Raw genomic sequence first — 18,268 nt, 5'->3', positions numbered from 1 at the left:
GCATAAAATGTACTTACACATTATTTGTTCAAAAGATGTTACTATATCATATTTAGATGTACATTATTTATTATATGTTGTATGCTATATATAATACAATATTTAAAGGTACATACAAAGGATATATACCTATATATTTGATATGTCCTGTATTAGGCACTTTTGCTAGCTTTTGCTGCAATAAAAAAAAAATCCCAAAATCTCAACAATTTACAACAACAAAGATTCATTTCTTGCTCCCATTACATGTCCTTCCCAGGTTGGCTGCACCTCTATTCTGCATCTTCTTCATTCTGGGACTCAAGACAAAGGAACACCCCAATCTGGGACATGCTGATCTTGAGGCAGAGAGAAAAGAGGAATGGCAGAATTTCACAATGGCAGAATCCCACAATGGACCATCTGTTAACATTCCATTGTCTATAACAAGCCACAAGGCCAAGCTTGATGTCAATAGTGCACAAAATACAATGTCTCACTGGGAAGGGCAGAAAATTACTGCGAGTAATTTTATTGTTTAAGAGACTTGCTGAAAACATAGTTATCCAAAGGACAGATCACCCAATTATCTCCACAGGACAACGGTCACTCAACTGAACAAATGTGCTTGCTTATCAAATAACTGTTTACTCGTCAGTACATCAGAAAATGGGATATAATCAAAGCAGAGCTTAAAGGAACATTCACCGCTGGAAGATTTATATTTACAAATAGGACCTAGGTTAGTAAAAAAGAATCCCAAGGAAAGGTGAAGAGAAGAATCAAACATTTTTTTAAAAATCAGTATTAAATTTAATAAGAGAAGCTTATAGAACTAATACGTAAATTCAAAAACTGTTTCTACTGAAAATCTTAAAAATATACAAACATGGCCAGGCACATGCCTGTAATCCCAGCACTTTGGGAGGCCAAAGTGGGCAGATCATGAGGTCAAGAGATTGAGACCATCCTGGACAACATGGTAAAACCCTGTCTCTACTAAAAACACAAAACTTAGCTGGGTATGGTGGTGCATGCCTGTAATCCCAGCTACTTGGGAGGCTGAGGCAGGAGAATTGCTTGAACCCAGGAGGCGGAGTTTGCAGTGAGCCAAGATCACACCACTGTACTCCAGCCTAGTGACAGAGTGAGACTTCGTCTCAAAAAAATTAAAAAAAGTTTTTAAAATAAAAATGTATACAAACATAAATCATTATTTAATCTTATCAAGTGGGGAAATAGGTGACATCACAAAAGCACAGAAGTTGGAAATGCTAATGGAGTAACCACAAATATATTTAAAAATTGAAAGATTCAAAAACAACTATTTTGTTCAACTCTAAGCAAATAAATTTGAGAACCTGAACTAAAAGGGTGATTTTTAAGAAAATATAAACTGCCAATAATTCCAATATTATTTAAATTTTTCCAAAGCATAGAATATAAAAGAAGGGAAACTTCTAAATTATTTATATGAAGCTAGTATAATATTGGTAACAAAAATCCTAAAAGAAAGCCACAAATATATCTTACTTTAAAATATCAGTATAAAAGCCTATATAAAATATTAGCAAATAGAATATAGAGCCATATTAAAATAACATTTTATGATTTTAATATTTTTTTAGGGGCCCCCAAAATAAGTACCCTTCATTCCTGAGTTCCGAAAAAAAAAAAAAAAAAACTGAATCATCAGCCTAGGAATAAAGCATCTGGAGACCAAAATGTCCCTTTATTTCTGATAAAGGCTATATTACGGTCCATAGCTAGAATGAGAGTCAAAAGGGCCTGCAAAGAAAACCTCAGAATTAGACAGACTTACCTAGGCAGTCACAGACAATGTTCTCCTGGGTTGGAGACTTTCCCAGGTTATTCTCAGATCCTGGGTAAACGAAGACCTCCCACTCCCTGGGGGAAGCTAGCTCCAAGAAAACAAGAGATTATTTAAGCACTCGCAGTTATTCTTCCAAACTTTAGATATCAGACAAGTCACTCCATTTTCCCTGGGGCAGGGTAAGGAAGGGATTGAAGCCAAGATTGTTCCACTAACTGAAGTCACTCATCATAGAAAGAAACATTGGAGATCAGGTGTACTGTTTCACACCTGTAATCCCAGCATCTTGGGAGGCTGAGGCAGGAGTTTGAAACCAGCCCAGAAAACAGCGAGATCCTGTCTCTACAAAAAAGTTAGAAATTATCTGGGTGTATTGGTGCATACCTGTAGTCTCAGCAACTTAAGGGGCTGAGGTGGGAGGATCTTTTGAGTACAGGAGTTAGAGGCTATACAGTGAGATATGATCATGCCACTGCACTCCAGCCTGGGCTAGAGTGATAATCAGTCTCCAGAAAACAAAAAAAGAAACACTGAGAATGGAAAATACAGTCCAGTTTGTTAGTTTTTTTTTCTTTCTTTCTTTTTAAAAAGCTCACTTGGTTTAACCATTACCCTATGGTCTATATCTGTCAAGAGACAGACTCCTCAGGAGAGTCCTGCCCCTACCCTCCGCAGACTCCACACCAAGAACTGTCCTGTGGGTGTCCTTCAGGAACTGCTGATGGGCAAGATGGCTATTGCCCTCTAAAGGCTATGAATTGACTCAGAACACATATTTGATAAATCCAAGGTCATCCTGTACTCAAGACTGGAATTTTATTCCCCATTTTGTTGTCCATTTTAAATTTTGTCCTTGCTGTGTTGTCTCAAATAACCTATCAGAGCTTCTGTAATGAGATTAAATGACAACGTCAAGGTACTCCCTTAGTAAAATGTAAACACTTATTGTGCCCTGGAAACTTCAGATTGGAACCATGAGGATGCAGTCAGCCAAATCCATTTTTAAGAGGTTGAATATCTACTGGATATTAGAAGGTATCAGAGTTATTGTTAATTTTGTGAAGTGTGACAATGGTATTGTTGTCCTACTTTTTAAAGTCCTTATCTGTTTAAGATTCATACTGATGTATCTAAAGTTACAATAATACAGTATCTGAATTTTGCTTTTAAATATTCCAGCAAACAAACAAAAAATAGTAATGTGAACATACTGCAGATGTAATAAGTAAATTATCTTGAGATTCCAAGAGCCTAAGTCTGCTAAGGAAACTTAGGACAGTGATATTTGAGGATTAAAATACGTGTAGGAACTTTCTGGGCTAAAAGGGGTAGGGTAATCATGGAAAAGAATAGTACTCTAGGCAGACAGCATAGGTTATGTAAGGGTACAGAGGTTTGGAAAAGAATATTGAAACAGACAAAACAGAGCTCAGGGCAATTCTGTGGCAGAAACTGTGCACGACTCTAATAAAAACATTTGAGATAAAAGTGTTATTAGTCGTGATCGTACAGAGTTGGGACAAGTCCAGTTTTCTTCACTGGCTCATGCTTTTTCAGACTATGTTATGTATTCGTTAAATTAATCTCTTCATCTAAAATGCAATTTTCTCTCCTTTATGCAAATACTGTCTTTCAAGGCAGAGTTCAAGAATGTTCTTCAGTCAAAAGCCCCTCTTTTTTTTTTTTTTTTTTTTTTTTTTTTGAGCCAGAGTCTCGCTCTGTCGCCCAGGCTGGAGTGCAGTGGCATGATCTCTGCTCATTGCAAGCTCCGCCTCCTGGGTTCCCACATTCTCCTGCCTCAGCCTCCCAAGTAGCTGGAACTACAGGTGCCCGCCACCACGCCTGGCTAATTTTTTGTATTTTAGTAGAGACAGGATTTCACCGTGTTATTCAGGATGGTTTCGATCTCTTGACCTTGTGATCCGCCCACCTCGGCCTCCTAAAGTACTGGGATCACAGGCGTGAGCCACCATGCCTGGCCCCAGTCAAAAGCCCTTCTTAGCCATTTATAGTTCGCTGGACTCTCATTCTTCTGACTTTTACAAGTGTGCTCTTCAATATAGTTCTTTGTGATGAGCTGGTCAATAGAATGAATACAGTTTTACATGGGCTAATACCTTCTTGACTAGAAGGAGTTTTCTCAAACAAAGCCTAGCACAATGCTTAGGATGTTATAGGACTCATCACATGGGGGCATTCTCCAAACAGGAAGAGAGCTATATCCACACATGGGCCGCCAAAAAGTTAATGTACCTACTCAATTGCCACAGACACTCTTTGAAGCTGATATATCAACCTCACCATCTTGGGAAAAGAAAGAAATGGAAGGAAGGAAGGAAGGAAGGAAGGAAGGAAGGAAGGAAGGAAGGAAGGAAGGAAGGAAGGAAGGAAAGGAGGGAGGGAGGGAGGGAGGGAGAGAGAGGGAGGGAGGGAGGAAAAGAAGGGAGGAAAGGGAGGGAGGGAGGGAGGGAGGGAAGGAGGGAGATGGGGAGGGGAAGAGGAAGGGGAGGGGAAGGGGAGGGGAGGAGGAGGGGAAGGGCAGGGGAGGGGGAGAGGGAGGGAAGGGAATGAATGTGCTTCCCCATTTCCCTGAAATGTTACACAAAAGGAATAACTCCAAAATTTTAATAATATTAGAAATTCACATTTTAAAAAGATTTTAGTTTAACTCTGTGAATTTCAGCTAAGAATTCTAAAGCAAACCATGAATGAAAATGGAATCTAAGAATGGATTTGAACCCTGTGCTACAGTGTGCCTATAAACTGACTGTGAAAAGGCAGGCAAACATGAGACCACTTTAAAGGTATCTAAATTCAAGAAAGCAAAAGTGTAACAGAGAAACCATAATAGTATTTTGGCAACGGCTAGTGCTCTGAAGCTTGGGATTCTCTAACTAATATCATTCACTTGTTTTCAAAACAGAAATGGTCTGAGCCTTCATTTAGTTGATTTATTAGTTTCCTATGGTTGCTGCAACAAATTATCACAAATTTAGCCCTTAAAACAACACTAATGTATGATCTTACAGACAGCTCTGGAGGTCAGAACTTCAAAAATGGTTTTAATGGGCTAAAATCAAGATGTTGATGGGCCTGTGTTCCTTCCGGAAGTTCTAGAGGAACATTCACTCCTTGCTTTTTCCAGCAATTGGCTGCCTGCATTCCTTGGTCTGTGACCCCTTCCTCCACCTTCCAGCCAGCAACATAGCATCTTCCAATCCCTCTCTTTGACTGACAGCTGCCTCCACCACCACATCTCCTTCTCTCACCGTGCTTCCCACATCACTGTATCATCTCTGATTCTGACTCTCCTGTGTCCCTCTTTCACAAACCCTTCTAGTTATATTAGGCCAACTTAGAAAATCTTGGATAACCTCTCCTTTTCAAGATCCTTAACACTTCTTAATCACATCTGCAGAATCTTTTTTGTCACATAAGGTAGCATCACAGGTTCTAGGGATTAGAACATGGACATCTTTGGGGTGTCATTACTCAGTCTACCACAGTTAGATAGGTGGATGGTATGGAAAGGTGTTTTGTCTATGAAAAATTCCATTCTTATTTTACTGGGGAATATAAAGTCTCCATTAAAAAATAAAAAGGAATGATTTGTGAAAGTCCTATAACAGTATTATTAACCCACAAAAGCTTTGTTGAATTGACAATAAGTTCCCAAGGAATCCAATAAAATGGGAACATACTGTACTCTAAAGGGATATTCATCTGCATCTAGTCCTACAAATCTCTACTTTGTTTTTAATTTATAGAGATAGTTGAACTACATCTCCCATATTTTTCTTATCCTCACCCTACCCTGTCCTGCCACTAAAAGCTTCTTTATGATGCGGTTTCATTGAGGAGGGCTAATGGGTCATATCATGGATTAATACAAAACATTTGGTGTTGCAGTTATACTAAATGGTGAATTACCTTGAAAGTCTTAAAAATATGACTTTAGTTTCTCTCTATAATATATATATAAACACATATATACAAATGTATGTGAGTATATACATATATGGTGTATAATTTTTGATGGCAGGAACATCTAAATGTTGGTGTTTGCCAGGTTTTCTTATTCATTTTACAAGCCAAGTGCATGTATGAAGGCAGTACTATCTGTGAATAGTCTGCCAACAAGAATCTCCAAGTCTCACAGCTCAAGTGTGCTGGCTTTCAGGACCATCTATCTCTTTGAGTCTTAGCATAATTAAATACCAGGAGAAACGGCTTAGCTATAATATGGGAGTTAAATATGGCTTTGTCAATTTTTAGCTATTATCTCTATTCTGTGCAGATTTTTAAAGACTAAAATAATACACGTTTATAAATTTAAAAAAGAATGGATCTTGATTTTTAATTTATGCTTAAGATGAATCATTACGTGATCTGTTTTCTGACCCAAAGTGTTTGAAAAAAGAATTAATGTGGATCTCAGGGTATACCAGTACCATTTTGTGGAGGGCTGCATTAAATAATCGTATGTTTTAAAGCATTTATAATTATCCCTATTTATAAATAAGAAAATTCATATTAGAGCCAGTGGGAAACCATAATTCAAAATTCACTAACATTTATGACTCATGGTCTGATCTCTAGAGTACACATTGAAGAGAAATCTTTGTCTTCTATACTTTGAAAAAAGATCTTTATTTTTTTCTCCCATCTCTTTGTTCTTTCTTTCCTTTTTCTTCCTCTTTCTTCCTTTCATATAATCATCAACCACACATACTAATTCAACAGATGTCTAAACCAGGAGTCTCCACTTTCTGTGGAATGGAATAATAAGTAAGAGGGGAACATTTTTGATTAATGAGCACAGGTCCTTCTAGCATTCTAATATCCACCAGATTATTCTCTCCTACCATGAAGATCTGAATATTACCCATTTCTCTGGATTGCTGTTATTGTGACATCATCAGCCTTGCTATGAAGTGTCCCTGACTAATCCCCTCACCCCCAATAATGTTCTCTAGCAATTGTGGCAGTTCCTAGGAGTTTCCTTCAAGGGTCTCGGCATAGTTGACCTCAGACATATGAGGAATGCAGCATTTTTCCTCTCTTTCTTCTCAATGAAATTGCTCATGAAATGCCAAAAGATTCTGTACTATCTCCACCGTAACTCCCTCCCTGTAAGTGCTGCACGTGGTTGGTGGTTGATAAACCTCTGAAATCATTTCATGTTTGCGGGACACTTTACTGGATTTCTCTGTTCTACAAGAGGCAGCTTTCTCCCTTCTGCTATATTCCTTGGTACCAAAACCTGTCACAGTGGTTCCTGTCACAGAGGATTGCCTTGGGATTCCAAAATCTCTCCTAGACTTTGAGGAAAAATTGTTTCTTTCTTCTTGCTGCTAGAGCTTTCTCTCCACACGACTCAGACATGAGTCCATATGGATTGGGCAAAGAGGGGCCGTTTATGTCTGAGACCATCATCCTCAACTTTCCCTCAAACTTCTTTGCCCCTTCTAGACCCATGTAAACCATTTTGCCATTTCTCTGTTAAGTCACAGAACTTGATATGCAGCAGATATTATTATTTGACAGAAGTCTCTCCTGGTCATTTGCACATTCCTTAACATTTCATAATTAGCCTATTTTATATGTCTCAATTTACACTGTGGAGCTTCCTTTCCATAACTTATTTCCTATCACCCAGTTATGAAGTTAAATAATCAGGAAACCCTTCATTGCATCTTTTTGTGGACACTGCTAAACCAAATGAAATGGGCAGTCAGCCCTTCATAGCTTTTATAATGAGTCCTCAGATACCACTGGAGTAGGTAAGGATGTATCTGGAGGCTCTCTGCTGGAAATAACACAACACAACTGAAACTGACTTAAAAATAGGGCTTTCCTGGCTCACACAACTGGAATGTCCAGAGAGTAGCAGACTTCATGCATGATGATCAGAATCCCGCCTCCACTTCTCTGTGATTCTCTCCATGTCTTACTTCTCCCTATTTTAACTTTGCATTATGGAGACAAAATGTCTGCAGCAATTTTAGGCATCATATTCATACAGCACATTATCTGGAAAGACAAAGAACACAACTTTCCTGACATCCCACACTTCACCCTGACAGAATGGGCTTAGGTTATAGATCAAACCAGGAACTAGTGAGTAAGTCCAGGGAAGGGGAATATGATAACTGATTAAGCCAATCAAGGGCTGTCCCAGAGCTAAACACATGAGCTTCTTGGGAGAAAAAATAAGTATTATTAGAAAGGAATAAGAGGGCCAGGCACAGTGGCTCACACCTGTAATCCCAACACTTTGGGAGGTCAAGACAGGAGGACTGTTTGAGCCCAAGAGTTTGAGATCAACCTGGGAAACACAGTGAGACCTTATCTCGAAGAGAAAAAAAATTATCCAGCCTCAGTTGCTTGCACCTGTAGTCCTAGTTATTCAGAAGGCTGAGGTGGGAGGATTCCTTGAGCCCAAGAATTGGAGGCTTCAGTGAGCCATGATTATGCCACTGCACTCCAGCCTGGATGACAGAAAGAGACATTGTCTCAAAAAAAAAGGAGAGGTAGGGTGGGAATAGATAACTAAACAACAGAAAAAAAAAAGTCCACCATGTCACCCATTGCTTCAGTTTTGTTTATTCAAATGCCACACTATCAGCCAAAATGTCACTTTCTATTCCATTTCTTAGCTGGAACTATGCTCAGCTTTGCTATCCAACCAAATACACCATACAGGATTACACATTTCTTTATGTGCCTGTATTAGTCCATTCTCACACTGCTATAAAAATACTACCAGAGACTGGGTAATTTATGAAGGAAAGGGGTTTAATTGACTCACAGTTTCACATGGCTGTGGAGGCCTCAGGAAACTTACAATCACAGTGGAGGGTGAAGAGGAAGCAAGGCACATCTTACGTGGCAGGAATGAGAGACAGAGAGAGGACGGGGGAAACTGCCAAACCCCTGGAAAGCATCAGATCTTGTAAGAACTCACTCACTCACTATCAGGAGAACAGCGTGGGGGAAGCCACCCCATGATCCAATCACCTCCCACCACGTCCCTCCCTCGACACGTGGAGATTAGAATTCAAAATGAGATTTGGGTGGGAAGTCAGAGCCAAATGCTATCAGTGCCTTACACTAAGATCTATATTAGATTTCATTAGATTTATTTAGTATTAGGAATAACAATTATAATAATTAACCAGTATTTTGAGTTGAATATAAATCAATAATGAATTAGAGCAACTAATTTAACTGCATGGTTTTTACTCCTAAAATTAGCAGCATTTCCTAAAATTTACAGTTTTAGAGAAAACTTTAAAATGCTTAAAAATTCCAGCCAGGTGTGGTGGTTCATACCTGTAATCCCAGCACTTTGGGCGGCTGAGGTGGCGGACAAGTTGAGCCCAGGAGTTTGAGACCAACCTGGGCCACAGTGCAAAACCCTATCTATACTAAAGATAGAACAAATTATCTGGGTGTAGTGGTGTGTGCCTGTAGTCCCAGCTACTTGAGAAGCTGAGGTGGGAGGATCACTTGAGCCTAGGAAGTCAAAGCTGCAGTCAGCTGTGATCGCACTACTGTTCTCCAGCCTGGGAAACAGGAGTCAGACTCTGCCTCAAAAATAAAAAACAAAAATAAATAAATGAATAAAATACTTTAAAATTCCATGTAGGTATTAAATAACAATTCAAAATAATACTATAGAGAGACTATCAAGGGAGCATATGATTATCTTATGATAATTTAGAAAATATGAGCCTTGAGTTCAGAATGAAAGCAAGAGGCATGCGAGATTAGAGTATTTAAGGATTCTCCCTCTCTCCTTATCCCACATTTATTTCCTAGTTTCATGCAGCTCTCTTCTCAACATTACCTAAGACAGAATTTTTCCTCCCTGCACAGTATAAAGTAATGCACCACTGTGGCAGCACGTCTCCAAAATGGCCCCCAATGGCCCCAGCCTTTTAGAATTCACATATCTACATAAATAGCATATAGAAGTGATAAGTGATTCATTTCACTGAGGGAATGATGCAGTATGCCAATTCTGAGATTAGGTTATAAAAGACTATGGCTTTCATCTTGGGGGCTCTCTCTGTATTCTCTCTCTCTTCCTCTGATGGAAGAAAGCTGCCATATTTCAAACAGCACTGTGGAGAGGTCCTCACGCGGTGAAGAACTGTGGCATAGAGCCAGTGAGGAAGTGTGACCTGCCAACAACCAAATAAGCTAGTCTTGCTTCTTCAGCCCCAGTTAAGGCTTGAGATGCTGTAACCCTGAGCAACTGGCTTAACAGGAACCTCATGAAAGACTTGACTAGAACCTCTCAGCTAGGCTGCTACTTGTGTCCTGACCCTTTGAAATTGGGTAAGATAATAAATGTTTTATGTTTTAAGCTGATATATTTTGGTGCAATTGGATAAAGAGATAACTAATGCACTCCTTGCTCTATGTTTCTAACCCTGCCTTTTAATTCCCCTCGTACTGTCGTTGAATGTTAATTTATTTAGTTTGTTTATTGTGTCTGTGAGAACAAAGACATTTCTCTTCGAGTTGCCTTTGTATTCCCAGCCTGGAAGTGTGTTTGGAATGTAACAGACAGTCAATAAAAAATGGATAAGTAATGAGAGTCTAAAATTTTTATGCAAGAGATGATAGCTTTTCATTTACTATTTTTAAATCAGTGTATAGTGGTCTGACTTTATGGCTATTTGTGATTATAGTAGACATCTTTGTGGAATGTCTGCCCCATTCACTATGATCCTCTTACTTATGGCAAAAAGTCAGTATGACTGCAAGCACTTGCCATTGACTATTGGATGATTGCTGGACACCACACCTGCTATGTTGGTGACTGGATCATGAGGGATCTGCCGTTATGAATGGATTAATCCATTCATGGACTAAGAGATTAATGGGCTAATAGATTAATGGGTTATCATAGGAGTGGGACTGGCGAGAAGGCTCTCACCAGATTCAGTCTCTTGACCTTTGTCTTCTCAGCCTCTGGAACTATAAGAAATAAATTTGTTTTTATATTTATTTATTTATGTATGTATTTATTTTTGAGATGGAGTCTCGCTGTGTCACCCAGGCTGGAGTGCAGTGGCACCATCTCTGCTTACTGCAAGCTCCACCTCCTGGGCTCACGCCATTCTCCTGCCTCAGCCTCCCCAGTAGCTGGGACTACAGGTGCGACCCACCATGCCCGGCTAACTTTGTTTTTGTATTTTTAGTAGAGATGGGGTTTCACCGTGTTAGCCAGGATTGTCTCGGTCTCCTGACCTCGCGATCCACCTACCTCGGCCTCCCAAATAACTGGGATTACAAGCGTGAGTCAATATGCCTGGCCCAATAAATTTGTTTTTAAAATACATTACCCAGTTTCAGGCCAGATACAGTAACTCACACCTAGGCAACATGGCAAGACCTCATCTCTAAATATATCCGTGTGTGTGTGTGTGTGTGTGTATAAATATATATATACACACACCACTGCAGACTGATACAAATATATAAAAATTATCCAGGCATAATGGCATATGCCTATAGTCCCAGCTCTTCAGGAGGCTGAGGCAGGAAGGTAGCTTGAGCCCAGGAGTTCAAGGTTACAGTGAAAAATGAAAATGAAATAAAACGTATAAATTTCCCAGTTTTAGGTATTCTATTACAAGCAACAGAAAAGGGGCTAAGACAGAAAATTGGTACTGGGTCTGAATATTTGTCCCCCCCAAAACTCATTATTGTAGTCTGTTTGTGTTGCTATAAAGGAATACCCGAGGTTATGCAATTTATAAAGAAAAGAGGTTTGTTTGGCTCATACCTCTGTAAGCTGTACCAGAAGCATGGTGCTGGCATCTGCATCTGGTGAGGACCTCAGACTGCTTCTACTTATGGTGGAAAATGAAGGAAAACTGGTATGTAGAGACCGCACAGCAGTAGAAAGCAAGAGAGAGAAGGGAGGAGATGCCAGGCTCTTTTTAACAGCCAGCTCTCATTGGAACTAACAGAGTAAGAACTCATTCACTCCTGGGAGCATGGCACCAAGCCATTATGAGGGATCCACACCCACAACCCACAACCCAGACACTACCCACCAGGCCCCATCTCCAACACTGGCGACCACATTTGAATCTGAGACTTGGTGGGGGCCAAAGAAACCATATCCAAACCATAGCATTCATGTTGAAATTTATTTCTTCTTGTTTTCAATACTTGTTTTGTTTTTTATTTTTGTGGGTACATAGTAGGTGTATATATTTATGAGGTCATGTTAAAATTTAATCCCCAATGGAGAATATTAAAAGATGGGACCTTTATGTGTGATTAAATCATGAGGGCTCGCCCTCATGGATAGATTAATTCATTCATAGATTAATGGATCAATAGGTTACTGAATTAGATTAAGGGGTATCCTGTGAGGGGAACTGGTGGCTTTACAAGAAGAGAAAGAGAAACCTGAGCTAGCACACTCAGCCCCATGGACAAGTGAGGCCCTGTGCTGCCTCAAGACTCTTGAGAGTCTCCGCCTGCTTTCACCAGGTATAGCCCCTCGACCTGGGACTTCCTAGCCTCCATAACTGTAAGAAATACTTTCTTTTCTGTATAAATTAGCCAGTTTCTGGTATTCTACTATAAGCAATAGAAAATGGACTAGGACAAGACCTGAACTGAGCCAATCAGAAATTCTCCCCTGAGTATTAGGAATTAAAATCAACAGAGGGAGAAAAAAGAATCTCTGTGTGGCTGTCCCTCTGCATCAATCTGGACAAGCTGTGTTGCACTGTGTTAAGAAACAACAGCAACAACCTCCAGAGCCTTAAGCAACAAAGGTTTATTTCTTATCACAATATGTGTTGCTGTGGTTTGGATATAGTTTGTCCCCAAGAAATCTCATGCTGAAATTTGATCCCCAATGTGGTGATGTTGAGAAGTGGGGCCTAGAGGGAGGTGTTTGGGTCATGGGGTGGATCCCTCATGAAGAGATCGTTGCTGTTCTCGCCAAAGTCAGTTCTTGTTCTGACACAGAGCAGAGACCCCTCTTAAGGTCTTGTGGGGCACCCTCCACCAAAAGATTAAAATAAAAAAAAGCTTGACTTCCTTAAAGAAAATTCCAGACATCTAGCTAGTCCTAAAAAACAAAAACAAAAACAAAACAAAAAACTTAAAAGCAAGAAGATAATAATAGCTTAAAACAATAGCCAAAAAATTAATGTTATAGGATATTTTATTCCCTGTAAAAACTAAAGGTAACATCTTAACATATGTCCCAAGTTGTTTTTCAGAAACCCAGATCCCCACTAAATGGACCCACTGGCACATAGGCCTCAAATAAGGGAGAACTGAAGACTAAACTCTGACTACTATTCTTCGCTCTAAATTTCTTCTTGATGAGCCTAAAGGAGGCCATGCCCATGAGCCCAAGTTAACATCCTTTTCTGCTGATGTCAAATTTTTAGACAGTTTCACCTTCTTAACAAATCACAAGTCAGAAAATCTTTAAATTTCAACTATCACCTGTAGGCCCCCCTCTTTGAGATGCCCTGCCAATGCATGGCAGGGAAGCCCCAAATTGGGGATTTGCCCAGTAGAGTTCTTGGCTTCGCCAAGAAAGAATTCAAGGGTGAGCTGGTGGTGTTAAATAGCAACTTTTATTGAAGTAGTAGTGTCCAGAAGCAGCAGAGATACTGCTCCTTGCAGAGCAGGGCCACCCCATAGGCAGTGTGTCCAGAGTAGCATCTCAAAGGCTGTTCTTCTGTCATATTTATAGTCACTTTTAATTACAGGCAAATTAAGGGGTGGATTATGCAGAAATTTCTAGGAAAATGGTGGTAACCTCTGGGTTGTCAGGTTGTTGCCATGGAAAGGGGCATTAATATGGAAAGCTGCTTCCTCCCTGGCCCTGTTGTAGCTAGTCCTCAATTTGGTCTGGTGTCCAAGTCCTGCATCCTACTCACTGCATTTTTAGGTTAAGCCAATATATAACCTCCATATATTGATTTATGACTTTGCTTATAATCTCTGACACCCCTGCCTTTAAAAACCCTTACCTATAAACAATTGGGGAGTTCAAGTCTTAAGCACTACCTGACCAATTCTCCTTGCTTGGGACCCTACAATAAATGCCTCACTTTCTTTCACTATAATCCTGATGTCAGTGTTTGGTCTTGCTGCACAGGGCGATTGAACCCATTTGGTTTGATAACAGCTCTTGAGAGCTTGGAAAAGAGAGAGTCCCTGAGAGAGTGGGTTGTTATACAGTGAGCTTCCACCTCCTGTTTGGTCCCTTTTCACATGTATCAGCTTCCCCTTTGACCTTCTACCATGTTGTGACACTGCACAAAAAACTCTAATCAGAACTTGAGCAGATGCTCACTCCATGCTCCTTGAGCTTTCCAACGTGCAGAACCATGAGCTAAATAAACCTCTTTTTTAAATCCAAGCATACCTTGAAGATATTGGGGCTTCAGTTCCATACTACCACAATAAAGCAAACATCACAATAAAGCAGTTCACACAATGTTTTTGGTTTCCCAGTGCATATAAAAGTTATGCTTACACTGTACTGTAGATTATTGTGTACAACAGTATTATGTCTAAAAAAATGTACATACTAAGAAAAATAGCTCAGAGCTGTCTGAGCTATGTGAGGTATGCAAAATTTATTAGGCCCGGACAGACGTGAATACTGGCTTCCATCACGCCTTCCCACGTCTAAGGGTAATTGTTAAAGGCATTTTGTTCTTTACCAGCTGCGTCACCCATTATCTTTATGTTCCTGGAATTTGTGATACACGGAAGAAAGCATAGCCAGTCAATAGCTTAAGTTTTTAAAATATAAATTCTTGGTAAACAAGTTAAGATCTACCTCCTCTCCTCTCCTTAAAAACCTACTCTGACTGCTTGCTAATTGGAGTGTATATTCAAGGCAACTTGAATCTAAGCTCCTGAGTGGCCATTCTCAAGCACTGAGCCCAAATCAACTCTATACTTAATATTATTTTCTGAATTTTCTTAAAGTTGGCAACACCTTAATTAAAAAATACTTTATTGATCATGCTTATGACCATGATCAAATGAGAATCAACTTTCCTGTGTATGTGGGGAAGATATGCAACTAGTAATGCAGAAAGAGGGAAATGGGAAAAGGGAGAAAAGAGGGGCAGACATGGAACAAATGAGAGAGAGGGAAAGGGAAGCCATAAGTATATCAAGGATGACAGAAAATAAAAGGCGGATAAAATTCAAACGAAAAAGAAAGGAAAACCCCAACACCCTCCAAGAGGTCTCTCTGAAGCTGGACCACCGGCTCCAAGCCACAAACTGAAATCTCCCAGACAGCTTGTGCGCCGCGCGTCCGGCTGACATCGGCTACCAGGATCAGCTCGCGGCGCGGTACTGTGACGTCACCTGAAGGGAGCACTTCCGGTCTTGTGCTGCCTTCCCAGGACCCTCAGGGAGAGCCGGCCGCCTTCCAGGCGGACAGGTGAGGTACAGCTTCCCGAGCTCAGGGTGACTGCCCAAAGGAAGGACGGGTGGGCAGGCACGCGGGATCTGGCGCCTCTTCTCTATGGTTCCTCGCAGAGCCCCTGTTGCCCTGGGCCAGATGGCCCGTAGCAGCGAAAGTAATACTGTTCCGACAGCTCGCTAGTTAGGAGCCACTTGGCCTGGGAGTCCCTTGAGCTGCAGGCCGGGCAGTCGCTCACCCGAGCGCGGGAATGCAGCATTTGAACCCCTAAGTGCAGCCCACCTGTGAGGGAATCTTACGGCTCCCCCGTGGAGGAGTAGAGGCCAAAAGGTTGAGCAACCGGCCGGGAAGAAGTGGCTAGGAGGGGTCAAACTCTGGGCCGTGAGTGTTCTTTGTCCCCAGCGTTTAGTGCTCACGCCACCTTTTATTCACGGTAAAGACCTTTACCGTAAACTCTCACCCTTGGGTCTTAGTTTGGTTTTCTTCCCCACGCAAGACAGGATGCAGATTGGAGCACTTTATTCCTTGATTAATTAATTCGTGTCTTCCGTCGCAAGTAATTACCGGACAACTGCTTTGTGTCCTGTGTACCAAACACAAGACGTTGATAGTCCTGGCCGGGCGCGGTGGCTCTCACGCCTGTAATCCCAGCACTTTGGGACCCCAAGGCGGGCGGATCACGAGGTCAGGAGATCGAGACCATCCTGGCTAACACCGTGAAACCCCATCTCTACTAAAAATAAAAATAAAAATAAAAAATAAAAATAGCCGGGCGTGGTGGCGGGCGCCTGTAGTCCCAGCTTCTAGGGAGGCTGAGGCAGGAGAAGGGCGTGAACCCGGGAGGTGGAGCTTGCAGTGAGCCGAGATCGCGCCACTGCACTTTAGCCTGGGCGACAGAGTGAGACTCTGTCTCAAAAAAAAAAAAAAAAAAAAAGAGTTGATAGTCCTTTACTTGAAAGAACAAATCTGTTTGGAGAAAGATATACAACCAAAAGAAACCCAGAAGATTTAGAAGCATCTCCAGAATGTTTATTCTCAAAAGCTGTTTTTTAATTAAACTTCTTTCTGAAACTATAAGTAGGAGTGTCTCTGTTGTGTGTTTTCCCATTTTTCCACCTAAAGGTGAAAGGCTTGGAAACCTGCTAAGGCCCGTCTTTTCAGCATGTAGCATTCTAGGGCACAATCAAGGCAACACAATGGTGCCCATCTAAAATTTTGCATTTTAATATTTTGCTTTGTGATAACTTAATGCCTTCAGACTGGAGGACTTTTTCTTTGTTAAAATGTTGCTCTACTTTCAGCATTTTCTCCCTTGTAGTATTACCATGATATATTTAAGATTAAGCACTTAATTCTGAAGTCACTTTAAGTATACTTCAACCAAAGGGAAATTAGTATATTATTTCTAATGAGTGTATTTAATATAGGTAAGTAGTTTGTACACTTATGAAATTCTTGGCATTAATTGATGTCCAGAAGCTGAAAGCTGCTCTCTGGCACATTTAAAAAGTGTGTGTGTGTGTGATTACAAGAAAGTTTGATGTCATAGTTGCCACCTTAGACATAGCAAAGGAGTTGTGTAAAACAAATTGCCTTTTTCCAGTAAAGATAATTCAGCACGTTCATCTTGAGTGTAATGTGTGCTTTAGTTTTTAATATGTCCTCAGCAGTAGTCATGGATTTTATCTTCATTTAAGCTTGATTTTCTGGCCCACTTGCACAAATTTAAGAAGATTCTCACTGGGGTTAGTGTGCAGTCATTCAGATAGCAAATATAGCAAAAGTAGGTGAAATGTAAAAGTCATTAAAAAAAGAATTGTGAAATTGCTCATGTCGCAACCACATCAAGCAGGAGCAAAGACAACTACACAGAATCTTGGTATAACATGTAGTCATTACCACTTGGACTTTCTCCTACAATATTTTGCAGTTTGTTTTTTGGATTCTTTAGTGTTATATAATATTTCAAAGTTATATGTGGCTGGGAAATATTGGAATAGGTATCAGAGGACTGTAGAATTTGTTTTGCCATTTAAATGCTTATGTCCTTGAACAAAAAATGTAAACATCTTTGACCTTTAATTTCTTGTTCTATTAATTGCCTGCTTTTTAGGTCTCCTTAAGTTCTGATGAGAAAGGAAGAGAATATAATTTGCAAATGAAAAGAAGTTAAAAAAAAAGTGGTTTTATTGCAAGGGGCTAGATGGTGATCAAGTCAGAATATAGAAAACAATTATTTGTTCTTACATGTTATTCTGGAGAAAGATGAGATGGATACCCATAGTTACAGCAGACTGTAAAAAAAATTCTGTTTATGCATGATCTGTTTATATGTTGACTTTCACCTGTATGTTTTCAAGTTTATATAGGGCTGTGTGCTAAGATTCCCAATTTTCCCCTTTCATACCACTTATTATACCAATTGCAATTAAATACATATATAATTATTAATAACTTTTTAAAAAACCTTTTTAGTTTGAGATAATTACATAGTCACAGGAAGTTGCAAAAAACTTTACGGGGAAAGTCGCTGTGTACCCTTAAGCCTGCCTCCCTCGATGGTAACATCTTGGATAACTGTGGCACAATGTTAAAACTGGGAAATTGGCATTGATACAATTCACAGAGTGTATTTCCATTTCACTAACTTTATAAGGACTCATTTGTGTGTGTACACCGGTCTATGTGTAGCTTCTTATAACTACCATAATCAAGATAAAGAATTATTCCATCACCACAAGGCCCCCTGATGCTCCCTCCTTATAGTCAAACTATCTTGTCCCAGCTCTATCCCTAACCTGTGGCAACCACTGCTCTATCTCTATAATTTTGTTATTTCAAGGATATTGTGTAGATGGACTCATACCATATGTAACTTTTTGAGATCCATCCAAATTGTGTGTATCATGCATTCCTTTATTGCTGAGTAGTAGTCCATGGGATGGCTATGCTGCAGTTTGTTTAACCATTCATTCATTGAAGGACATTTGGGTCACGCTATTATAAAT

The 18,268-nt window shown here is 40.2% G+C and overlaps 1 protein-coding gene across 1 annotated transcript in view; it reads left to right on the top strand.

The window, feature by feature from the left end:
- Positions 1 to 15,197: 15,197 nt before the first annotated feature.
- The window catches only part of LDAH (lipid droplet associated hydrolase), a 156,385-nt gene continuing 153,314 nt past the window's right edge, over positions 15,198 to 18,268 (top strand). Inside the window, exon 1 of the mRNA XM_007971353.3 lies at positions 15,198 to 15,278. The gene's annotated coding sequence lies outside the window, so the exon portion shown is untranslated. The remainder of the gene's footprint in view (positions 15,279 to 18,268) is intronic.

This window comes from Chlorocebus sabaeus, chromosome 14 (assembly GCF_047675955.1).
Source record: "Chlorocebus sabaeus isolate Y175 chromosome 14, mChlSab1.0.hap1, whole genome shotgun sequence".
NCBI lineage: Eukaryota > Metazoa > Chordata > Mammalia > Primates > Cercopithecidae > Chlorocebus > Chlorocebus sabaeus.
This window is presented reverse-complemented; position numbering and strand designations above follow the sequence as displayed.